Raw genomic sequence first — 27436 nt, 5'->3', positions numbered from 1 at the left:
TATGCTGCTTTTTTATTCTGGACCCAGTGGTTCCAATTGTTATAATTCATGTGCATCTATTGTTTGGCTTTCTGTAGTGACTCTTGGAGGGGGGGTCTCATTATTTAGGCTTCTGAATGAGTGTGTGTGTAATTATGCTTGTTAATTCTGTAGACTGAAGTGATAAACACTCTACCAAACTGTACAAAGTACATTTAAAGAAACAAAGTGATTCCTATTGATTCCTTTTTAACTGTATGGGAGTCAGTAACTAGGGTAAATCGTCTGAAGAAAGGCTTGGCGGACGTCAGTTCATACTGCTTTCCTCCTCAGGAGGCTCATTTTTCCTGCCCCTTATGCGTAGGTTGAATTCCTAAATATGGGACATTGGACATGGTAGTACTCACAGTCTATAAACAAGAGACTCACAAGGAAAAGGCCTTTTTAAGTAACATGCGCTACATGTAACATAATTTCAGCAAGTGCATTTCGACCCTCTTCTCTCTCTCTTCTCCTTTTGGACCCCCTATGACGTGAATGTTGGCATCCTTGATGTTCTCCTGAATATCCCTTAAACTGTTCTCATTTTTAAAATCTGTTTTTCTTTTTGCTGTTCTGATTGGGTTTTTTCCATGATTTTATCTTCCAGATCACTTATGTATTCTTCTGTATCACTTAATCTACTATTTAGTTTTTTACAGTGTGGTTTTCATTTCATTTTGTATTCTTCAGTTCTGACTGGTTCTTTTTTATGTTTTCTAGTTCCTTGTTAAAAATTCTCACTGTGTTCATCTATTCTTTTCCCTAATTTAATTAACATTCTTATTACTAATGCTTGGTAAATTGTTTATTTTTGTTTCATTAGTTTTTTTTTTTCTTCAGGGGTTTTCCCTTGCTTTTTCAATTGAGACAAATTCCTTTGCCTTTTCGTTTTGCTGATCTTTCTATCTGTCAGTGAAATTAGGTGAAACAGTTACCTACTGTGGTATTGAAGGGGTATCCCTCTGTGAGAATGTCCTTATACAGTCTGTGTGTGCCCACTGGCTTTGGTGGGAGAGCTGGATTTGATGTGAACACAAGTCACATCTTTCCTCGGGGTGTGCTGGCAGCTATCACCTTGGTCGGAGGTGGGGCTGGAGAAGGAGGGGCTGGGGCTGGAGCTGAGTGTGAGGTGAGGCTTCCTCTCTCTTCAGTGGCCTTTACAGCTCTATTAGGGGTGGGGTTGCTGGAGCAGAAGCCCTGAGGGTCGGCCTGAGCTGGCTCAGTTCCCTTTAAGTGTATGCTTTTCCCCTCCCATCACCAGTACCCTAGCCTGAGAAGGGAGCATGCTGGGGCAAGAGGGGCTGGATGGGTGTTTGGTGAAGATCAGGGCATGGACTGCTTTGGTCTGGCCACTGTCAGAGATCCAGACTGCCTGTGCAGGCATCAGAAATGCTGCCCCTCCCTGCTCAGGCACCATTTAGGGACTGAACTACCTCAGTGTCTCATGGCCGAGCTGTTCCCTCAGGTGTGGCGGCCCTCCCTCCAGTGTGGAGCTGTGACCTGAGGCACATGGTGCTGGAGCGTTCACTGGGCTCAGTCTGGGTGCGAGCTCAGGTGGTTGCTGGAAACCAGTCAGCCACCTGTGTGGTTTCAAGCCACCCTCTCCTTCCTGCGTTGGGAGCAAGCAAGCATCTGTGCGGTCCTCACCAGCAAAGTCCAGGCTTCCCACAGCCCTCCTGTTAGTTCCCCCAGCCATCTAACCAGCCAAGGGGGCCTGTCTTTCCTTTTTCAGACCCCAGGGCTGGGTGCCCAGTATGTGGCTTGAACCACTCATTCCCCAGGGAGGATCTCTGCCTGTGTAATCTCTCCTTTCCTCAGAGTCCCCCTCCCACGGGCACAGGTCTCATAGCTTCTCTTCCCTTCCTATCTGATTCTGTGTGGATCTTTTTACAGCCGTGGTTATACGGGAGTCTTTCTGCCAGTTTCCAGTTGGTTTTCATTAAGAATTCTGCATGTGTATGTGTTTTTGATGTGTTTGTTGGGGAGTTGAGTCCCTGTCCTCCTACTCTGCCATCATGATCAATCTCTTCCCCTGCTGTTTCTAAAAGCTCGCCCAGGATGATGCAGGGTGGGGGCAGACTCCTGCTCTTCAGCACACATTATCCGGCAGGCTGGCTGATACAGCTGATAGCCCCAGGGGAACACAAGCTCACAGAATAAAATAACTAGATTCCCAAAGAATTCATAAAGGATAGATAATGAAACATACATGACAGGAATTAGAAGTATGGTGACAGATAAGTCAAGAATTTAAAAGAAGCACAGTAAAGACCCTCAAAGAGCTAAGGGGGTTGTCTTTGTTTCCCATTGCTGTTGTAACAAATGACTGAAAACTTAGTAGCTTAAAACAATACATACAATTCTCCTATAAAACTAGAGTTTAGAGTCCAAAATGAGTCTTATGGGGCTAAAAATCAAGGTATCAACATGGCTAGTTTCTTCTGGAGGCTCCAGGGGAGATTCTGTTCCTTGTCTTTTCCAGTTTCTGGAAGCACTTACGTCCCTTGGCTTATGGCTCCTTCCTCCCTCCATTTTCAAAGCCAGCAGTGTAGTACCTTCTCTCTTCTCTGACCTCCTGCGTCCCTCTTGGAAGGACCCTTGTGATTACACTGGGCCCACCGGGATACTCCAGGATAATAACCCCATGTCAAGATTGTTAAGTTAACCACATCTGCAAAGTCCCTTTTGCCATGTGTCCTGGGTTGAATTGTGTCTCCCAAAAGGTGTACATAGACACAGAATGCATATGCACAAAACACAACTTAGTACTGAAGCAACTGAGAATAAAAGTGATCACGCAGATGATTTACAAAATGTGTTCTCACATGGAAAACTTACTAGGCCATAAAGGGAGCCTCAGTACATTCCAAGGAACCAATATCGTATGAACTACATTCTCTGATCACAATTGATTAACGCTAGAAATTTTAACGAAGAAAATAAGTATAGTTTACATAATCCTGAATGTCAGTTTTATATTAATAAACAATCCTTGGGCTAAACAGAAGATCATGAAGGGAATTATGAAATTTTAGGACTCAAACAACAATAAAGTTTCATTTGTCATATTTGTAAGACGTGGCTAACAGTCCTTTGATGGAAATGTATAGTTTCAAATAAATTTACCAGAACACAGAGAGTTTGAAAATGATTAAGCTAAACATTCAAGAAGTTGAAAATGTAACAGAGAAAATCCAAAGAAACAAACTGAAATAAACAAGGAAGGAGGAATTAATAACAATAAAGGAGAAATTGATAAAGAGTTAAAACTATAAAATGTTAACAAAACTAAGAGTCTGAGCAAGAAAAAGAAAAACCAAATGAAAACAGACACACACAATGAAAAAAATAACTACAGATATGACATAATTTAACTAAACAATATTATGAATAACTATATAAGATTTTGCTTGATAACTTGATAACTTATAAGAAGTCATTAAAAGTCATTAGAAGTCTATTTGGAAAGATATAAAGTGCCCAAATTAGAAAAATTGATATAGGTCAGTAAGCAATACAGACATTAAAATGACCTTCCTCTTACCAAAACTTTGTAGCCCCCAGTCTGTTTCACGAGGAATTTCTACTAAATTTTCAAGAAAAAACTAATCTTACAAATTTATTTCCAGAAAAGAAGCACTATCAGCTTATTTAATGAGATTAGTAGTACAGTCTTGATTCCAATACCAGATAAAGGCAATTACAAGAAAATTATAGCTCAATTTTACTTGTTAATGCACACTTCAGTGTTCTAAATTAAATATTAGCTAATCAAACATTTGATTATTAAACAGTAATTCATTATTCAGATCAAGGTTATCCCAGTAACCCCAGGTCTCAACAGAGAATTTGCCATATTAATAGACAAAAAAGAAAAAGAAAGTAATAAGGCTATTTAAATTAATGCAGATAAAGCGTTTGATAAATGTAAACACCTAGTTATTAAATCAATTAAATAATACATATAGAAATATGTTAAAAGTTAGAGGGGCTTTCCTAACGTAATATGGTGTAAGATCTACAACTAGATTAGAGTTTTGTTAATGGCTTGGTCCCATCGCCTAGTTCACTGTGCTTTTATTGAAGTTGCTCTTCCAACCCCAGAAGGCCATTAAGGAAGGCAGCAAGAATTTTGCTGAAGCATAAAATGACTGGGCAGAAAATAGTCAAAGCAGAGGATGGGTTTTAGCTGCAGCTTTTCAAATAGCCTAGGGCATAGTGGGGTGAGAACCAGGAAAATCAATATGAAAATATCTATAAGCCAAGACATAGGCCATTAGTTGCCTGGACATATTTACTCATTCATTTCCTAAACAATAAATCCCTCTAACTTAATTGTTGCTCTTATAAAAATAGTCGAACTTCTGGGAAAAAAATCCTACTCTTTCAGTAGGAAAAAGATCCTACTTCTCAGCCACAATCACAGTTAACACTTTGGTATATAGCCAAATGCAGATACCGTGGAAGAGAAAAAAAAATCCATAACCATAGTGGACAGACTGTCTGTTTTGTTAACCAAAGACTTAAAAATGACTTACTAGGACTTTAAACTCTCTGGGTTCAGCAAGTGCTTAAAGATGAACTTTTCCCTCACGAGGTTCTCAGAGACCCCCATCACATATTTAGGAACTTCTCACTTGTAGTTCTCTTGTAGTAAGTGATGCCCACTCCTCTCACTCTCTCCTCAGCTGCTAGGAATCTAGCATTTATGTAAGTCCCATGGCCCTTCCTAGTGGGTTCTGCTGGGTAGGACATAATACAAACCTTCATAGGTTCTCTCTTTGGTGCGTGACCCGTATCTGGATGCCTTGGAATCCTTGATGTACCCTTTGACCTGATAAGCTCTGGAGTAGAGGTAGACCTCACAGTCCTTGGGTTCATTCATCAACAGCTAATCACCTTGCCTCCAGCTCTTTATATCTGTCAGGTCGGAGTCAGACTCCAGTCACTGGGTTCCCATCCTGCGTACATATGAAGCTGCTTCAGTCGTACCAGTGAAGCTCCTCTAACGAGCTCTCAGGTGAGCATGGGCACGTTAAACCTCTCCATTAGTGGCAGTTTATTACCTGAGAAGTCAACTTCAGAAATTTTCTCCCCATTGAAAGATTCAAGCATTTAGTCACCTTTTCCCTATGAACTATATCTCAGGGCAGTCAAATAGTTTATGAGGGTGAGTTTCTCTCTATAAAATTATGACAGTCAATAAAGAAAAAAGGAACAATAGGATGGGATTATCACCTGTTGGTGAACCTTCAGTGATATCATGGGTCTAGGAAATGATCGTTTATAGCGGTAACCACCACAAGAAGAGAAACTACTAAACATTACATACTTCTTGATAGAAATATACGCCACCACTTCTAAGTATTCTTGCCAAAATTCTTGAAACAGATCAAGCCTCTAGATTTAACTACCAGCTTATGGGAAATACAGGGGATAGACGAACATGTTAAAAGACAGCGTGGGGAAGCAGCCATTAAAATCTACAGTGTGGAAAATTTATTGGACAAATGTTTGTTTTTTTTTTTAAACAAATTTCAAAAGGGGAAAGGTGGGCATGGAAAAATCTAAAGGGATTTAAGAAACGGTCAAATGCAATGTATGATTCTTATTTGAATCCTGATTCAAACTGAACAGTCATGGACATTGGATACTGACTGTTTATTTGATGATATTAAGGAATTATGGTTAATAATTTGGATGTGATAGTGAATGACACCATGACTGTGTTTGAAAAAAAAGACCCTTATATTTAAAGGTATACAATGAAGTATTTACAGATAAATCGATACTGATGTTTGAGGTTTGTGTCAAAATAATGCTAAGAAACTTGAACCCAAGCAGTTTCTTCCAAAGCATAATGATGAAGTTATTCTGTAAAGAAATAAATGTGGAGAAATAAGGGATTTGTCAAGGAAGTAAGAATTGCCCAGTTTTGTTGGTCTTTATGGCCATGTGGGGATAATCAGAGATAAGCTTAGAAAGGTGGGTTAGGGTCAAAGCTTGGAGGTCCTTGGAAAATAGGCTAAGGAACTTTAAAATAAATCATTATTTCAATATGTAGAGTATCATAATGTTCTGTAACAAAACTTTTTGATAGATTTAGTGCTAATTTAAGTGCTAATTACCACAGTTTGTCAAAATATTAGAAACTCCTTTTGATAGAAGATGAATTTTGAAAACATTAGACCTATGAAATTTGAACAATGAATTTTGATGACTTTTTTTTTCTTAATGGTGATAGGAACACTTTTTAAAATAATTTAATTTTGGTCACCTAGATTATAAATTTTTAGTCTTAAAGCCCTAGGAGAACTAGAGTTAAAAGATAATATACTTGCTCTATGTCCTCTAGAGAAATTTTGGACCCACAAGGTTTCCTAGTGTTATAATTACCAAACCATTATATTAATGTCTCAGTGCCTCCTGGTGATAGTATATTGAAATTGCATTTTGAATCTTTGTGCCTGTTAGAAGCAGCTTTTATAACTGAAATTTCATAACAGGCTGTAAGATTGTAACAAACATACTACTCTATATCCAGAGTTCCTAAATTATGAATTACATTAAAAAAAAAAAACTATTTCTAGTTGGAGACACTCATCCTGCATCATAGATATCATATAAATTTGAATGTTCTTTGATTTGATCTGTAAGATTTATTTAAGTGCCAGGGTCAAGACTTCACATACTAGCTAATCCAACTGTTCAACCAGGTTTAAGCCCCTTACAGTAGGCAACAAGGATTTCCAAAAGGAGATGCAGGTTGGTTACAGACTTGCAAAAGGGCTCAGATACATGGGTTCTAGAGTAAGTTCCCGATCCTAGTAACTGAGTGACTGCTGAGCACGTGAAAGAGTCAGCAGGGCGGATGTGGATTACTAAAATAGGTTTTGTTTACAAGAAAATGCTATGTATAATATTTTTGGCCTCAATTTGTATAGATAGATAAGATAGATAGATAGATAGATAGATAGATAGATAGATAGATAGATTGATTTTGATGCACATTTAATTTATATTTACCTTACTTCTCCGTGATGTTTGGACTTTTTGACAACACATTTCTTTGGGAAATTCTCTCTTTTGTTTTACGTGGCCCAATTTATTTTCCTTTTCTAGGCTCTTTTCTTCTGGGGCATCATCTTGAGTGTCAGTATTCCTCAGAGTTCCATCCTTGATGCTCTATCTCATTCTATGTATTCTTTCTAAGGTGGCAATCTAACATCACACTTAGAAGCACTGGGCTTTGAGTTAAAGGAACTTTGAATACTGGCTCTGCCATTTCCTGCTTTGTGATCTTGTGCAACTTGATACCTTCAGTCTCAATTTCCTCATCGGAAAAAATGAGCCTCTTACCTCCCAGTTGACATTTTGAAATGAGAAATTATGTAAAGCCCTTACCATAGTGCTGGGCACTTAAATGTGGTGAATAAATAGTACTTATGATTATCCATTTTGCCAATTTCAAATAACATGTTTATGATTTTAGATCTTCAGCTAACGCTCCTCTGTTGAGCCCCAAACCTCTGTACGTACAATCTATTTCAGTGGTTTTAAGTGCCAATTTGTGGTCTGTTGTGAGTCAGTGATGAGGGGATTACGTTGGTAAAGGGGAATTGAAATAAAAAGTAAGGCCATTTTAGTAGAGTTTTAAAATGAAGTCAAGTTTACTTAATTTAATAAGTTGCCTTTTATATTAAGATTCATTCCTTAATTTTTGGTGTTGGAATATCCTTTAATAAAAATGAAATATTTATATTAGTGGATGATAGTTTTTTTAAAAAACATATCCTGATTTAGCAAAATGAAAAATTGGCAGTCTTAAATTGGTTCCACATATTTATTTGGAAATCTTGCTGGTGTGTGAAATCTGAAAGCTTAGGAGCCTCTGATCTGTTGGACAGCTTTGCTTGAATAAACCATGAACACCTCAAATTTGACACTGTGAAAAGTATATTTGTTACCACCTTCTCCCCCCTCCCCTGCCACAAAAACCAACTCTTCTTTATTACATATCCTAAAAGATGTCATAACGATCCATCCCAGTTGGTTGCCAGGCATCTGTGAGTTATCCTCAAACCCTCCGTGGTGCTGATACCCTTAAAATCAATTGACTGCTAAATCCTTCAGACTCTCTCTTGATATTTCTTGATTCATACCCAATGCCACTGTTGTAATTTTTTGTTGAGATTACTTACTTTCTACTTCCAGACTCTCTTTATTTTAATCCATTCTGCCCTAAGCTGCCAGAATGGTCTTTTACTTCCTTGCCTAAAATCCCCCAAGGGCTTCCTATCTCCCTTGGGATTAAATTTTCCGTGCAGCCAAAAAACTCCTTCCCTTCCCATCTGCTGCTTCTCCCTCACAGGGATCGCTCACTGAGCCTGCCAAAATTAACTCTTTGCTTCCTTATTGCCTTGCAATTTTTGCACATCCAGTTCCATCTGCTGGTAATTATCCTCTTCTCATCTAGACAATTCTAATTAGCCCTTCAAGATTCTGTTCAAGTTTCTACCTTCCCAAGCCTTCCCAGACACCCCCAGCTGCATCTTGCATCTCTCTTCTCTGTCCCCAAAGTTTTGTGATAGCACTCTACCATAATGTCACTTTTGGGTACATAACTAGGTTTCATTTTCATCTGTGGAAACTGATGGTGAGAATCACACCTTCCACCTCAGTGTTTCAGTACTTAATACAGTCCCTGATACATTGTAGGTGCTCAGTAACTGCTGGCTGCATGATTATAAGCTTAACATCAGCTAGTTAATGATTCTGATAGACTGTGTTTTGGTTGCTGAGAAAATCCCCCCAGATCAAAGTGTTAATAGAAAAATGATAGAAGGATATAGTTATTGTATTTTTTATAAACTCTCTACTCAGGAAATCAAGGCAGATGTCTAAAAACTGTGTTTCACGTGTTGCCACTTTTTATACTATTTTTTCATTGTTGAATAAACGTGTGGCTGAGGGCACACCTGAGGGATGCTCGCAGGGAGGAGAATGGTGTCTCTTAGCATGGCTACACATTCCCAGGCTCCAGCTTTGCTCCTCAACCAGGATTTGTTTGTAAATGTGGAATGTGTCCTCTCCTTATATGTCCTTAAGTATGTCTTCTTTGCTGTGTGTTAATAACCAGAAGTGTAAATTTGAAAAAAGATTATCAAGTAAGATCATCAGACAGCTTGTCTTCTTGTGGAAAATTTCTAAAATCTTAATAGTCATCCATTATTTTCTTAAAGGATGGTCCTTGTCAATTACACCTCAAGATTCAGAGAGGACCCAGCGTGGTATCCATTGCTCAGCCATAACTGTGCCCTTCACCACAGTCATGCTGTCCAGAGGGGCATATGAGGAAAAGAAGCACCCCCTCCCACTCAGAGAGGGCAGTTGAGCTTGATGAAAAGGCTTCTTATCTAAGCCTGATCCAAGGCTTAATTTTTTTTATAATCTCGAACATCATATGTGTTCTTGATGGTATATAAATGCTCACACTGTTTCAGTTAGGATATGTCGGTTTGCAATTAATAAACACCCAACTGAGCATTTTGGACGTTTTATTCTCTTATATTACAGAGTCTGGAGGAGGCAGTACATCTAGTTCATCAGTGCAGGGATGTCATCAAGGACCCAATGTCTTTGCACCTTTCTTTTCTTGAGCACATTTAATTTTTGTCCTCCTTTATTGCATCATGGTGGCAAGATGGCTGCTGACGTTCTAAGCATCATTGTGACACACCATTATCTGAAACAGGAAGGAATCAAAAGGAAACATTAAGGTCATGATTGGTAAGACTAATCTATGATTCAGTCCTTGGGGCAGGGCGCATTGTCAACCCAAACATAAGTGGGCTTCTGTAGCAAGAGAGAGGGGAGAAAATGGCTGTTGGGCAGGCAGCTAACACTGTCTGCTTCCTACACTCCTTCCCTTTTAACTTTGAGAAATGGAATAGTGTCACATCACGGCTCCACTTTGGAGTGTTACTTCTATGTTTGGACCCAGAACAATTTTTTTTCTTCTCCGTTTTCTCCTCTTTACTCCACAATTTATAACAAGTTGTACTATATATTTTACTACTATATGTTGGGTTGAATGACATAAATTTATCAATGTTAACATATTTTCACACAAAAATTTTGCACAAAAAAATTTCGCACAATTGACCCAAATAATTTGGGGTTAATAGAAAATGAATAATAATTGTGGACAGTAAGTGAATAAAAGCTGCTTAAAGCCACCAGAAAATGTTTTTAAAAATGAAAAAAATCTAATTTGCAATTTAAACCAGTGAAAGATTCATATTGGATGTTTGCATTTGGAAAAAAAGAAAAAGTCACCTGCTAATCACATTTAATCACATTGCTAGAGACTGACAATGATGGACAAGGAGATGTCCATTTTTATTTCCTAAATTTGAGGGAGCTACCCAGTCATGTCCTGCAGAGAGAAAATGTATTACCTGATGACTTTCTTTAGTAGTGTGAACCACCATTTACCTATGCCTTCTCTCAGTCCCTGCTGGGATTATCCCAGTGGCTGCACACATATTCAAAAAGACATGGAACTCATTGGAGAAGAATGAATCTTCCTACAGTAGAATACTTACAATTAAAAAAAGATGAGTGGAAAAAGACAGCAGAGAGGAGAAAGACAAGATAAGTGTCTCAAACACCTGAACATGGAGAAGATCCAGCACTTTGCAGGGGCTGTAGCCAGACTTTGTAACAGGAGAGGAAGTCATCTGGAAAATGGCATTTCTCACACACCAGCTGTAAGTCAATCTCCTGGGTACGAGTATCAAGTTAAACAACCCTTGCAGGTCTCTCATTTCTATGACTGTAATAAGATTCCATCAACAGAATCATTCTTTTGTTCAGTGGTTTCCCACCTGCTGCTCACGTCCTGTTAAAGTCATCTTCTCCAAAGTCTTACCCATCAAGTTTCATATGCTTAGTCCCAAATGTCCCTTTGGTAGAAGAAATAGATTAATAGGATCTGAGGTGCAGCCAAATAAGAAATAAAGCTGAGTCATGATTATTAACATGGAAGTTATTTAACAGCTGGAAAGGACAGCATGAGAACTCTTGAGGAAGTTAAGAAATGGGAGGAAAGAAAGAGGACTAAATACAAATACAAAAATGGCAAAAAAGAAGTGAAGATCTTTAGAAAATAAGGGAGTGAAAAAAACAGCTGTGTTACACACAGGACAACAGCAAAGTGAAAAAAAAGAATTGTCCTAGTTGGGAAAATGTAGATTACAGTTCTAGCTTCACTAATTACTCATGTAATTTTGAACAAGCCACTTAATCTTTACTTCTTAAAAATAGCTTTATTAAAATATCATTTACATCCTATCTCATCCACCCATTTGAAGTGTACAATTCAATGCTTCATAATATATTCACAGAATTATACAATTGTCATAATCTTAGGGAGCATTTCATTATCCACAGAGAAACCTAATAGCAGTTGCTCTGTTCACTCTGCCCGAAAACCTGTTAACCACTTAACTACATTCTGTCTCTATAGATTTGCCCATTTTGGAGATTTCGTATAAATTTCACTTAATGAAATGTTTTCAAGGTTCATCCGTGCTGTAACATGTATTGGTACTTCATGCCTTCTTATTGCCAAATAATATTCCATTATATGGATATACCACATTTTATTTATCCATTTAGCAGTTGGTAGGTATTTGAGTTTTCCCTTCTTTTTAGGTATTATGGATAGTGCTGCTATGAGTATTTATGTAAATGCTTTTGTAAACCTCTTAATCTTTCCATGGCCTCATCTGTAGAACAAAATTAGGAGTTTATGCTTTATGTTTTTATCATTTTAGATTTCTAATTGATTTATGACATAGACATCGAAGAATACTGTTTTCAGCTGATATTCCTAGCAAAACAATTAGCAATAGTGTTTACTGCATTTCCCTTTCAGTTGATAACTAGATGAGAGCTCTTTAAATATCTGTTAATTAACAGACCATTTAATTTTCTTTTGTATTCATTTATTTATCCATCTATTCATTCATCAAGTATTTAACAAATGCTTACAAGAACTGATAATGTGCTATTTCCACAAGATACATAATGGTGAATAATAGAGAACTCGCTCATAAAGAATTTATAATCTGGTAGAGAAGAGAGGGGCATGTATAAAAATCCATAAAATACATGATAGAAAGTGAAAATGACATTTATTGAGACTCAGATACAGCCTCAGTGAGTTCAAAGTACAAGTCTTTGCCTACCATGATGTTTCAACAAATTCTTTGTTGTTGAAATGAAATTCTTTGTTGAAATGATCTAGGGAAAGACTTAATTTAAATAGAGAAAATGGAAAGGTTGCAAGTAGGAGGTATTTGCTATTGAGAGGTGCTGTTGTTGTAGATGTTACAGCAATGTGTAATAATTGCCAAAGAGATCTGGGAGTGGTGGTAGCAGCTAGTTACAGAAGCTCCAACATGTGTCTTATGGAGCTGTGTGGTTATACTTTAGCACAAAGCAAATCACCCTACATTGCTATCCAGTTAGTTTGAATATACCCTGGATTTCAACACCTTTCTTTTGAAATGACTGTTGCCTTGCCTTTTACATCAGTCTGGATTTCTGTTTTAAAAGACTTATAAAGGATGTAACATCTAAAGTTGTAACATGATAAAGGAAATTCACTTTGTTAACTCATTAGGCATCATAATCTAGTCAGTATTTTATGAATACTTCCAGTAGTTAGTGTCATGGAATATTGCTGGATGCCATGCTTCCTTCTCTTATAACCAGTGACAACATTTGATACACTGAGCAACTTTTGCTTATTTGGTTAATTTATGAAAGATAATACAAATAGTGATACAAAGTTTACTGATTTCACATTGACTTGAAATAATCTTGGTCAACACAGTTTACGAAATGGGTTCATTCCAATCATAACCATTGACCATCCATTTCCTTTCCTGAAAAGCAATAAAAGAATGTACTAATTTGTAATCAGAATGTGATGAGACACTACATCCATGAATATTAGAATCTATCAAGAGGACCTTTTTGGTATGGTACCAATTAATCAGTCATTGTTCCTTTGTACTTGTACTGAAGAGAGCACAGAAGACATCATGAAGGAAGTGAGACAGCAGCTGAATTTTGGAGAAAAATCAAAGCTGAAGATGGGTTTCACTATGAATTCATGTTCTTTACACTTAAGTCCCCACCTCCCATCCCCCATCTCCAAAAATTCTTACCACAATTTATCTGGTCAGTTTCCTCTATACTTCTCTATGGGAGCCATTCCAAACTTCTCCTCTTTTCTCAAAGATCCAACCCCATCAACCTTGTTGCTGTCAACTCCACCCTCATACAATGACTTACAATGACTTTAATTTAAAGATAATAAAGAAAATTCAATTCATTTTGTGAGAAGCTCCTTAAATTCCTTCCAACATACAAGCAACCTTATAACTACACTCATCACCCTTCTATCCTCCTGTTACAATTGAAGGGCATCTCTCATCTCAAAGGCTTATCTTTCCCTGAAAGCTCTAGCTCTCTTCCTGAGCTGGATATTCTCCATCAGCCCCTCTGTGTCCACTTTCCACAATTTTCTGCCCTGCTTTATGTCCCAGGAGAGTGATCTAGAGGACCTACATAAAGGCTCTTTTGCCCTCTGGTGTCAGATAAAATTTATTTATTTAATTCAATTTTTTTTGGTGGGAGAGAGGTAGTTAGGTTGGTTTGTTTGTTTTTAAAGGAGGTACTGGGGATTGAACCCAGGACCTTGTGCATGCTAAGCATGTGCTCTACCACTTGAGCTATACACTCCCCCCAGATTGGATTTAGCCAGTGGAAATCACCAGAGATCAGTGAGCAGGAAAATGAGGAATATTCATTCCTTTAGTATCCTTCTTCCCAGGCTGAGAGGTTGTCAGTGGATGAAGTCCACGGCACTTACACTGGGAAGTTGGTTCCTACAGCTATATGTCTCAAAGGGTAATGTTAACCATTTGCTCCATTATCAGACCTAGTGGAGCTACCTTTTGCCGATCCCAGTGGCATGTCATCATCTTTGGTTTCTTTTTCTTAATTCTGTCCATAATTTCATAAGTGGATTCTTCATTAACTCACTAAACTCACTTTTTTTTTAACGTTTCTGCTCCTTGCCACGACCTTGAGGGACACACTTCCTCTCCTACTTCCTCAGCAACTATTCTCTGTCAAGAGAAATCATGCAAAAGTTGGAAATGAGGCCAAAAGGTGAACAGAAAGTCCCATTACTGTCATATGAGGTCATTGTTTTTCAGGTCCACCCAAGGGTTATCTACGGTAATGTGCTTTGTTCAGCTCACAATTTATTATGAATGAGATTTCCCAGACTTAGTGAAGTTATGTGCGTGGTTCATGTGTTCACTATGCCCTACAGTGACATATATAGAAAGTCTGTCCAAGATTTCTCTTTGATAAAAAGATGGCTACAAAGGTTTCAGTTTTTTACTTTCCAGGATATTAGTCAATTTGCACTTACTGAGAAATCTTATCCTTATATTTCTTTATTAAATTACTTATAAATAAACCTGCTATTCAAATCACTTTGAGCTGGTCTTAATATCTTACTAGGTACCTCACTATTAGCAAATTGAAGGACATCTTTGACACATGTTCATTTTATATTTGCATGACAGTCTTGATTTTGTCTTTTTGAAATTCTGCTTTAGCATCTCTTTTGATTATCTCTCCTGTCTTACTCCCACATCTGCAATCAATCCTTATCTACTGGTTTCTTCCTGTATTAAAATCTCTCTTATCATTAAAAAACAAACAAAACAAACACCAAAAGTTTCCATTTATACTTTACACCTCTTGAAAGAGCTGCCTACACACACACATTCATCATTTCTTCATCTCACTTCTACTTCTCTTTCTGTTGATATGATTTATTCCTCTATGATTCTAATGGAATTTCTCATGTCAATGTAAATAAAAGCTTCTTTATTCAGTTTAATAAACAGTTTAAGTTCTGAAGTTGATTGAGTTCACTGTAGCCTTTGACTTTGATGTCTCTTTTCTTGAAGTATTCTATTCTTTTAGCTCCCATGGTATCCTGCATTCTTGACTTTCTTCTTTCTGGTTGGACTTCTAAGACTTTTGATTGTCTTTGAGTGGTTGTGCTTCAGGGTTCTTGCCTGAGCCTTTTTTTTCTTCTTATTCTTCATCTGCTCCCACATGGTCCTGTTCTCTTTCATGACTTCAGTTACCATTTAGCATGGCACATGGCCTAGCTTTATCTCTAAAGCATCAGATCTGCACATCCAACTTCTGATGGACATCTCGGACATCCCAGTGCATCTCAGCCTACCTACAGTATCAAAAGAGCTGTAAGCTTTCACTCTCCTGTTTGCTGTGTTCTCTGTACTTTCTATGTTAGGGAATAGTGCCACCATTATGTGGCCGAAACTGGGACAATTTTCTTAAATTCTTCTTCCTCATCTCTTGTATACAATTAAAGTCTAAATATTTTTAAATATTTCTTCTAAATATTTCTGAAGTCTATTCTTATCTGCACCCTAACTGCTACTTTTTGGGTCAGTTCATAATCATTCAGCTGCCTCCAAATTAGCCATCCTGCCTCTGTTTTTGCCTGTTTCCATGACATTTGTCTAAAAAGCAAATTGAATTTCTCTCACTTTGAACTCTCAAATAACTCCTATTCTCTTTGGATAAGTTCAATGTCCTTATCATGGTGTATAAAATCCTTCATCTTCTGGCCCTGCCTTTGGCTGCAGCCTCATTTCTTGTCATTTCATTCATCAACTCTTCGCTCTGGTCGTAGTAGGTATGGATAAAAACCGGGTGGAACCAAGGCATTGAACTGCATGGAAATAGGCTTGTTCTATGTTCACTGCAGAATACATAATGTGCAAATTTTGATTGATAATTTTTGCTTATATAATAATTTTTTTGGGGAGAGATAGTTTTTGTAGGCCACTTGGTGTCCTATATGTCTTGCTGAGTGTGCTAAGATTGTAAGGCCCTAATGCTGTTTACTGAGGCCATTTTTCAGGGATGTTTATGCAGTTGTAATGTAGACAGATGAGGTAGCATCTCTTTCTATCCCCAAAGAGCAAACTTGTGTACTTCTTTCTGTAAAAGTGATGGGTTCCCCAATCTCAATGTTTCTCAGCTGGGATGTAAATATCTGCATCTGGGCCCCTCTCTGTCTCCTTGTGAGACCTGGGGACAAGAGGAACCCTTGTAAATATGTTGATCCACCAGCTGCTTGCTGTGCCCTGAGTAATAAAACCCTCTGCCTCTGACTCAGGAGTTTTGTCTCTTCTGCCAGCATCCAGGAAAGAACAATGGGCTCATTTATTAGCTTGTAAATCAAATCAAGTCTTAGACCCGGCCGTTTTATATTTTAAAGTAGTTCTTTTACTTCCAAGTAATTACAAGAAATGTTGATAAAAATGCTACTCTTTTCTGAATAGGAAATTAAAATAATGATGATACAGGTCAATACTGGTATCTGTCAACAGTAATTTAGAGCAATATTCAATGAGATTCTCAATAGTGATAGGTCAGCATTTGGGATCAAGTTCTCTGTAATCATGGGACCTAAGGCAATGTTAGGAATGTGATGTTATGTTACTGTTAGAGGCATCTGAAGGATATTGAGTGATGCATTACTTTTATCTTCCAAAACTATGTTAGCACTTAAAGAAGGCATAACGTGAGAGTTGTGAGTTGTTTCATTTGGGGCCAAATGAGGACCACTGCCTGGGAGACAGCCTCTCAGGGAGCTTGGAGGAACTGCTCCGAAGAGGTGGGTCAGTATATATGATTTTGGGGAAGGGGATACGTGCAGTCAAACACACATGTCCATAGAAGGTTGCTGCTAGTCACGAGGGTCAGATGTCTCCATCAATGATTTTAGTGCTTTCCTAGGTATGAGAAGATGCAAGAAATTGCGCTCATAGAATCTTCTCCTGAAAATACTATCTGAAGGCTTGTTGTGCCAGTTTTCTCAGAGCACAGAGCGCCTCGTTCCAATTTTCCACCCTGAACGCCTTTCAGGGTGTGTTGAAGGTCAGCGGATGCAGCGGCTCGTGACTTCATCTTTGTAGAACCACAGTGTTTACTTGGCAACACTGCTAACATATTAGCACAACCACAAGAACACAGATCATCAAATCCTGGTTAGAGTGTGTGGACAAATGGTTGGACACTGACTGACCTGAGTGAGAAAGTCCAAAACCAAACCCACTCTGTCATTACTTCATTCTGAGAACAAGCACCTACTAATTTCTGGAAAGTATGGATATAGAAATAAATGACAAGATCCTTGAATCCTTGTAGAGATTATGGCTAATGGAAGAGACTGACATGCAAACATTTCTAATAAAATGTAATGAGGATTTTGATAAAAATAATCATACAGGCATAGTATAGTGCCAGTGTGCATGTGCACGTGTGCCCCCAAACACAAAATGCCTCCACTCCACCACCCAGAAAACAGCACGACTCTTAATCATTTGGTAAATTTGGTAGCTATCCTTATAGACTAATATGCCTCTGCCCCAGGAATACATGAATACAGATACATTATATCTACAATTTTAAAGATAGATACTAAATTATATTAAAACACATACTGGGCCATAAACTTATGAAACTATATCCCTGAAACCCTGTGATAGTTTATATATAATTATATATATGCTAAAATATGCTAGTTTATATCTATATATACACATACATTATTTATATATATTTATATATAAAAATATATATACTAGTTTATATATATAATCATATATACTAGTCCATATGGATTAGTATGTATAAACTAATACATATTATATATATATAAGATATTATAAAGTAGTGTATATATAACTGTATATACTAGTTTATATATATACTAATCATATATACTAGTATATATACATATATGCTAATCATCATATATATACTAATATATATAATATATATATAGAAATGTATACATTAGTATATGTGTGTGTGTGTATACATACATACATATATATATTAATCATCAGGGATACTAAATTTTGAATTATATTTATTACCCAGATAATCTGGAGAGAGAAGACGTAATTTGCCTAACCTGTGTTTTCCTGTGTCTTCATAAGAGGATATAAGAGTATTCATGGTCAACTGTATTCACCAAATATACATAAGGGCAAATACTTATGTTGTGAGATTCAAATGACAAATTAAATTCTTGAAGAATCAAATTTGAGTGGAGCAAACAGCTTAGTATTTTAAATTTTAAGCTGTAAAGACTTGGCAGAATTGGAAAAATTTCATGCATTGTGCTTGCATTTTTCATACGATTATGATACACATCTTGTGCAAACCGGAATGTATCTTTGAATGACTGACTACAATAGCAAGACTAAATGTATTTGTCCCTGAACAAAATTTCATTTGGAGGAAACTCTTTCTTCTTTTTGCCACCAGATCACTGCAACAGGACTGCCAAGGGAACCGTAGCTATTGTCCTCTTCATTAAAGTATGACCCCAGGCAAAATAGAACTCTTAAAACTGTGAGTGGCTTACCACACATTCCCCATCCACATCCCCTGTGGAATGTGGTACCAGCCTGTGAGAGATAAGTGCAGGCTGGCTGAGTGAGGTGCCCAGGATGTCGTGGCTGCCCTGATGAGAAGGGACAGGCACAGCGGGGATCCCCCTGTGGCCTTGTTCTTTATTGCTTTTCTCTAGTCCCATTCTTCTTCCCTTGCCTGTTGGCATGAGGCCTGCTGGTTCAGGAGCTATCTAGTGAATGGGAGGCCACGATGATGATAAGGTCTATGTGGCCAGGGCACTGGAACAAAGAGAAATAACATCACTGAGCAGTCAGTGAACACCAGCTACCACCTTCCGCTGAACTTCTTGTTCTGTAAAGGAAAAGAAACTCTGTTTAAGCTGCTGTTAATCATGGTTTCTTTACTTGCAGCCAAACTTATTTATAAATGATAGAGTAGGAAATACATATTTCTCTCTCTAAATGAATATTAAAATTTTATTGCAGTCTTTAAATTATGGGAAACCTCCAGCTCATAGCTTATTGTCCTTTGGCTCTTTAGTAAAGTTCAAAATTTGGCATTTTTGTTTAATCCTATTGGGGCAACACCATTGCCCAGCTTTAACAGCCTGTAACAGTAATTGTTTAAAAAGCCTTTAATGGGCAACACTGTTTCTTGCAGCATGTCTATATCTTTCTTTTTCTCTCCTCCATTTTCCCTCTCCCTCTATCTTGTTGATCTCTGTTGCTTTCTTCTCTGTTTCTACCCGTGACCCTTTCTTTGTCTTCCTAACCTAGATGAAGACTATACTTATATTCACTGAATATATTTTTTCTGTTTCCTATTATCATTAAAAATCGATGATAAAATGTTTTAATTTATAGACTTATAATCATGCCTTATTCCAGAAAGGATTTGTATTCCCATTTTTTATAATTTTCTTTAAAAAACAAATACTTTCCTAATATCTTAGTTTCCTTCTGTGAACTTTGATTTTTCTTTTTTTTGAGTTAGTGATTCTTGAAAGAAATATAAATTGTCATCCTTTGTCTGGGAATAATGACTAAGATCATTATAATTTACTTTCATGAAGCAGAAGCAAAAACAGAAACAGATAAAAGTCTATTTCCTAAAATGTAGAGGAAACTTACCTCAGACCTTGTGATTCCAAGGATTCAGTGCCATCTTTAACTTGTCATTAGTGTTCCTTTATTATCCCCCCAAAAGATATGTGGGTAATATAGATATAATTAATTTTTATTGTCCTTTCCAGAATTAGCAATCCTAGGAAGCAGACGTATTCATCTCCTGCCTGCCGAGGTGCAGTGTCACCAAAACCAAAGAGAGCCTGAAGAAAGAGAGAGAAAAAGGGCTGGAGGCAGAGTTTCCTTCCCAGACCTTAGGAATGTTGGAGTCATTTTGTTCAGTGACTTATTGAAAATATTAAACCTTTATGATTAGTTAAGGTCATCTCAGTCAGTTTCCTTATCGTTTTTGCAATACAAATCCATACGAAATCTGCAAAAACTCAGAAAGCTCGGAGCTGTCTAGGATCATGGGAAACTCTGTTTGGAAGGACTATGTGGAAGCAGACAAGAAATCAGAGTGCAGTCTCTGAGGTCTTAATAAGAAAAAAGGTAATGAGGACGCTTATCTGGGGTCACGATGTCCTCTGTGCAGAAGGCCTTTACCTCCACTCACCCACTTTGCGTAGCCTCCTTATTCAAGGCTCCTAAAGCAATGTTAAAGGGAGACGACATATTGAGTGTTTGGGTTCCTAGGATCATCCTTTTATTTTAAATACTATTGCAGGTAGTTCTAAAGTTTAATATTAAGTTCTGTGTTTCAAAATTTTAAAGATATGGAGAAACCCTAGAAAGAGTTTAAAGGAACAACTCAGAGAAATGTAAAATGTGTGAATAAAGATTCACAGAGAGACTAAAAAGAGGAAACATCACCTCTTACTGGCCATGAAGAAGACATGAAAATTTACTTCATAATAATGAAAGACTGGTTTCTTTTCATGGCTACTGAACACAGAGTAATTACAAATATACTTCAGGAAATGAGAGGCTTAATAGTAAAAAAAAAAAAAAAAAAAAAAGATTACCAAGAAAAAGCCTACCATTTTTTGGCCTTTATGCATGAAGCCAAACTAACTGGCTAAATTGATTTAAGTTGTTAAAAAAAAAAAAAGGTAACTCATGACAATTGGTACACACTCTGGTGAAATTTATCAAGGAAAAGGGAGAGAAAAAGACCAATCAACAGATACAGAATCAAATTACACATACAGTAAACAATGAACAATCTTATGTAAAAAAAGTGACTTGCAACGGGCAATTTCACACAGAAAATTATTTAGCAATACTGAATCAAGTAGAAATAAAACCAGAAAATCTTAATAGACCTATCACCTCTAAAGAAATTGGATCAGTAATGAAAAATCTTTCCCCCTTCCTGTAAAAAAGCCGAAATGAAAACCAAAACTGAACAAATAAAACAGATTTAGATCAATTAAAAGGCAAGATATAACACATTGTCAAGAAACAAATAAATCCAAAACCATATAATCCTTTCAGAAAAATAGAACAACTAACATTTTACAAATAATTTGATGAGGCTAAATTATCATGATGCTAAAATCAAATGAATATTTTTTTGACAATGAATTATTAAAAGTCATCCTTCCTTGTGAAAATGGATGCAAAATTCCTAAACAAATACATCATGGACAAATTGGGCTTTTTCCAGGAAATTCAAGTAAGGATAATGTTTAAAAATAAATTGCAAAGCATGATGCAATTATTCATTTAGATTATTATTACTTATTTTTATTGAAGTATAGTTTATCTACAATATTGTGTTTCAAGTGTACAGGATAGTGGTTCATTGTTTATTTTTTTTCCAGATTATATTCCATCATAGGTTATTATAAGATATTGGGTATAAGTCCCTGTGCTATACAGTAAATTCTCATTGCTTATCTATTTCATGTATAGTAGGTTATATCTGTTAATCCCATGCTGCTAATGTGTCTCTCCCCTCCTTCCCTCTCCCCTTTGATAACTATAAGTTTGTTTTCTCTGTCTGTGAGTTTTTTCTGTTTTGCATATAGATTCATTTGTGTTATTTTTTTTAGATTCACATATAAGTAATACATAATATTTATCTTCTCTGAATTATTTCACTAAGCCTAATATTCTCTAGTTCCATACATACTTCTACAGAAGAAAGTGTTTCATTCTTTTTTATGGCCAAGTAATATTCCATTGTATATTTATACCACATCTTCTTACCCATTCATCTGTTGATGGACACTTGGTTTGCTTCTATGTCTTAGTTATTGTAAATAGTGCTGCTATAAACATTGGGGTGCATGTATCCTATTTTTTCCAGGTATAAACCAAAGAATGGAATTGCTGGTTCATATGGTAGTTCTCAGGGCAAAAAAAAATCACATTTTGTACTCTAACAAAGTATTTAATTATTGACTGGCAATACTAGCATAGAAATAATCTCAGGGAAGCCTACCTTTTAATATAGATTCAATCTCTTCACTTTGTTTTCCCTTTATAATGAATATAGGACCTAACACCAATAGTTTGACAAATTATTTATCATTTCAGATTCAGCCAAAATTACTTTTGGTTTTTAAACTGTAAAAAAACTAGATGATTTAGTGAAAAATTTAGGTTCTAATTGCAACTTCGTTTTGGCAAAGCTAAACCTATGTTTTAAGTATTCCTGTGTCTAGATGATACATCTCAAGTTATTGTCCTTAAAACTTTTAAATAAATGCCAGCCAGAAAAAGAAACACATTTTTCAATTACTTTTAAAAAGCTGTATGTTAAGTGGCCAGAAGGTTCAGGATAGTTCTAATAAATCACATAATAGAGGCAATCTTAAATCGTAGAGAATTATCTTGCATAATTAATTTGAGATTCAGAGGCAAGATAATCAGTATCATTTTCTCTAACAATCAGGCATCTTTAATTGAGAATTGCTGCTCTATCCTTACGGGACCTTTTCCTAATTTGAGCTTAGAGTTGAAAGCATCAGTTTCAATCAGTCTTGCACCAGAGGATATCTTTGCCCATATAAATATCATCAAAGAGATCTGAAGATGCTTTTTCTGTGAGGGCTTACATATTGAACTTCTATGATGAATTATATCTTTCTGCATGCCTCAGAATCTGTTTTTCTCCAAGCAAAAACTGAAAAGTGTTTTCCAATTTTAATTTGCCTTGTTATTTACAGATATAATGCTTTTCTTACTTGAATTAAAAAAGAACTACCAAAGATTTTTATATGTTTGTCTCTGTGTATGGAGGGATAAAGTATATATCTTAGCCTTTGTCAAGTAGTTGATTTAAAAATTTTCTCTCATAAGTAAATGAAAAGCAATTACAATACTTACTAAAGACAATGACAGCTTTTAGAAATAGAGCTGTATAAAAATTACAAAAAATGATGAAACTTCCTGGAAATAATGAGAAACATCGGGCTGAAATGAGATTTGAATGCATAAAATCAGAGCAGAATAAAAACGTTACAGATCGCTCAAAATATTAGCACTGTCTTTTAGACAATTTTTACCAACAGATTTTTAAAAATCAAGTGGTTATATAAATATTAATAAGAATAGTAAAAATTATTTAGTTCATCAAATTATAAAAGTAAGGAGGTTTAATTATAGTTTTGTGAAGAGTTAAATTTCAAGTAGGGCTATTGTAGAGAAATGGTAAAATTCAACTAAAAATGTCAGTGCTTCTAGGAGGAGCTAATTCTGTGTATGCCTTGGGGAAGAGATATTTCAAGATTAGCCTTGAAATTTTTGTTGCCAGAAAGCAAATATGCTTTGAAATGTTCTAATAGGGTGTTGACAGGACTCAGAAACCAACTTGAAAAGAGCTCCCACTGGCTAAGCTGTGATGATTTGAACGTTAAAAAAGGTAATAAAAATTGCAGTTGATTAAAATAGTAGAGCCTAGAAAAAGCCATTATTCATAATATGCTTAAAAGAAAGTGGGGCTTTATTTTCTCTTCATATAAATTCTATATTTTATATCCAGGTTAAGTTTTAGAGGAAAATAATATTTCCCTCTAATAATAATTTATACATATATAAAATAACATGCAACATAATAGTAATATATGTAATATTGATGGATGTTTGTATTTTTTAAACTTTTTTTTATTGAGTTATAGTCATTTTACAATGTTGTGTCAAATTTGTATGTATATTTATATGCATTATTTTCAGGATGGGTAAGATGATACCAGGACACAAATAATAATATGGCCACCACAATTGGTATTTTATGGAATCTACTTTGTTCACCCTTCTTGTATGCTTTTCTGACCTCCCTCAGGGATAATTTGTCTTCTTTTAGAAGTATATTTTAAGTGCTTTTATTTAGAATCTATTAATGGAAGAATCAGTTTGTTTTCATCTAATGATTTTCATGTTTTGTCCTCATTCTCAAATAATAATTTTTTGGGACATACAATTCTAGATTGACTTTTGAATATATTTTTTGAATACATTTTCACAGCATTTTCTGGCTTCCATTGTAACTGCTGATTTGTTTTCAATCAAATTGTCATACTTTAAAGATACCCTTTCATGTGTGGATGCTTTTAAGTTCTCTCTATTTTTGTTATTTTTTATAAGAACAGTGACTTAATGTTTTTTAGTTTACTCATATCTTCAAAGCCTGGAATGATGTCTGATAGCAGTTGCTTGATAAATCTTGAATGAATAATGGAAAGGTTTTCACAGTTTTTTTTCTTTTTCTTTTTAAAATTGAAGTAGTCAGTTTACAATGATATGTCAATTTCTGGTGGGTTTTCACAGTTTTAATGTGAGCTTTGTGATAGAGTTCTTGTATGAGTCTAAAGAACTTAGTATGTGTACCAGGCACATAGTAAGTACTCAACAAGTGATAGCTTCTATGTTTATTGAGAGAAAGGGATTGTAAATCTCCGTAATAGGAGGAGAAGGAACTATTTGTACATATATATATTATAAATTTACATTCCAGAAAGTAGGCAGGGCAAAGAAAAAACCCAATACACACCATATTTTCTCATCATATTTCCAAGTTTAAATACAAACATCAATTTCATTAATTCTTCCCCACTTTGGCAGCCACAAAAAAGCTTGAGGTAATAAGATTTGCAACAAAAAGATGTGCAAAGCAAAAGTTACCTCTCCAGTTTTCTTTAATGGTGCTACAAATATGAAACCAGAATTGTTTGCTTAAGAATAGAATATAGTCTTTGCAAACTGAAGAGAAGTTTATTCTGTAAAAAGGCCATTTTGATGAAAGTTTGTTCATGCATTAAAAGCATTAGATCAATTTTCAAAATGAATTGTAAATGAAAATATTTAAAGTAGCAACTCTTAGGATAAAGGTGGTATTCTTGGGCCATGTCGTTATAGATATTCCTTCTTTCATAGAAGGCTCCATAGAAGGCTCCTATCCCCTTATACCATTATTCTAACTTTCTCACTAAAGATCTTCAAAGAAGTGAATAGAAATGTCTCAAATGGTGTTCTAGATCCATCAAATAATTCTATTCGAGATTGCTGAGAAGATTCTATGCCAGTATTTTTTGTTCTTATAATTTTTTTAGGCTATGGTTTTTCAAACCTTGTAATTGGACAGAATTCACTATATTAGATCAAGTCATTATAATATTTATATGATTCCAAACAGGTACACATTCACTAAAACTAGTCATCAAATTAATTTTGTGATCAATACGTCTTTATTTACTTCATTAAAACTTAAATTTATAAAGCCTGCTTTCTGATAGCATCTTACATTTGATGAAATTCAGTTCTGTGGTTTCCACTTGGCACATTCAGTAGGATTGGGTTCTCAGCATTACTAGAAGGACCCTATCATGTTTTATAAGATGATCCTCCAGCGTGGACTTCACAGTGAGTGAGGTATTGATTTGAGCTCAGTGCATGTTTAACATAGTCCCTCAAAGTCCTCAAAAAAAAAAAAAAGTACATGCTGGATGAAAGAATCTTTCAGCCCTGGAATGGGGAGAATGCTCTTTAATAAATATGAGTGGGAATTTTGAAAATATCATTTAGTTCTAAATACACAATCCAAAGTAATGCACCTGTTTTACATTTTGTGTCTTTCATGAAAAACTGGCCATCCATTGGGGTGGGTGGTGGCAGCTCCAAACAACTGCACGAACCCGGTGCTGTGGTTTCCTCCACTCCCTTCCTGCGGTCCTTTCTTCAGAAAAGTGTGACCCGAAGGGCCCAGATCGATTTATTGCTTCTCTTTTTCATCTAGTACAAACAAAAAAGTGTTCAGAGAGTGGAAGAGAGTCCTTTCCCAAGGAACTCAGTGAATCTATTCCTTTGGAATTAGAGAGGAAATTAAACAGTGGCTGAAAGCTTTTCTTTCTGAAAGCTTCCTGTTGTTTGATGTCCATGATGATTGCTCAGGCTACTCCAGGGGCTGCTGGAATAATATGCTTACTCACTTAGCAGAGTCTGGATATTTCTTAAATTTGAAACAAAGCTGAGAAAGATAAATTTTTGTCTTTGTAGTCATATATACAGTTTGTGTTTGGTAAGACTCATCCATAACACACTGCATCTAAGCAGTGTGCTAGTTGCTTCCTAGACCAAGTGAAGGAAGAATGTTTAAATCTACCAGATGATATTTTCATTAAATTTATTATGCTTCTATTTTTTACCAAGTTAGGTGAAAATGATCTTGTAGGTTCCTATCAGCTCGACAATTCAATTTCCAAATGACTCAGTGATTCACCTTAAATCCATGGCACAAGAGAATTTCTAAATTATCACTTAATAAATAATTTTCACATCTGTTTTCAGAAGGCGGAAGCTACCATATGAACTAACAGGTGGATCATAGATGAATACAGCTGCAAGTTGGAGAAGAGAAGACATACATTTTAATTCTTGAAGTGACCTTTTAAGAGACAGTATAATTTGTTGGTTTAGTGCATGGGGTTCGGATTTCAGGCTGCCCTGGGTTGAGATCCTAGCTTGGTATATCAGTTAGCTTTTTTTGATTGCAAAGAAACAAATACTGGCCAACTTAAACAAAAAAGGAAATTTATTGGTAAACTGAAAGATTGGAGAACCACATCTTGAAATAGGAGGAAACCAGTGGTTTTGAGGTGGGGCAAGGAAACAAGAACTGAAGGAAATTTCTCAAGATAGGAACAGTCAGATCAGAATGATGTTTCTAAAGGAATGGGACCTCATTATTTTTTAAAGCCTTACACGAATTCTTCAAGGGTAGAAATCCCAGAAAAAAGTGTTGGGCTAAATTTTGTCCCCCACTTCCAGTTCCAGTTTAGTGGAAAGAAGACGATGGCCTATTAACTTTTATAATGGATATCAACTATTTTGCTACCTATTAAGACTAGAGTTAATGAGCTATAATTCCCTAAAAGGACTAGCTGGAGCCCTGTGGGCAAGGGACAATGGGTGTCAAAGGCCAAAAAGTAACAAATGTGCATTATGCTTGGCTACTTACTACCAATGTGATGCTGTCAAGTTGCTTAACCTCTCTAAGCTCAGTTTTCTTATCTGTAAAATGAGGCTAATAGCAGTTCTATCTTTTGGATTACTGTGAGTATTAAATGAGATAGTAGATGGGAAATTCCAGGTACATAGTGTTCACTCAAAATATTAGGTATTACATTATTATTTTGTAGTTTCTACAGTTTTTTCACGTGCATTTGCTTCCTTAAATTCTCACAATATGCTGTGAGGTAACTAATAGATTTTATTATCCTTGTTTTATGGATGAGGAACCTGGACTTATGAGCATTGCCTGAAGCCGAAAGCCTGATGTTCTC

General features: G+C 36.1%; 1 non-coding gene across 1 annotated transcript in view; it reads left to right on the top strand.

Annotated features, from left to right (window-relative positions):
- Positions 1-27436, top strand: part of LOC105089317 (uncharacterized) — a 290748-nt gene that overhangs the window by 60528 nt on the left and 202784 nt on the right. The gene's annotated exons all lie outside the window — the stretch shown is intronic.

The sequence above is a fragment of the Camelus dromedarius genome, chromosome 1, assembly GCF_036321535.1.
Source record: "Camelus dromedarius isolate mCamDro1 chromosome 1, mCamDro1.pat, whole genome shotgun sequence".
Taxonomy (NCBI): domain Eukaryota; kingdom Metazoa; phylum Chordata; class Mammalia; order Artiodactyla; family Camelidae; genus Camelus; species Camelus dromedarius.
This window is presented reverse-complemented; position numbering and strand designations above follow the sequence as displayed.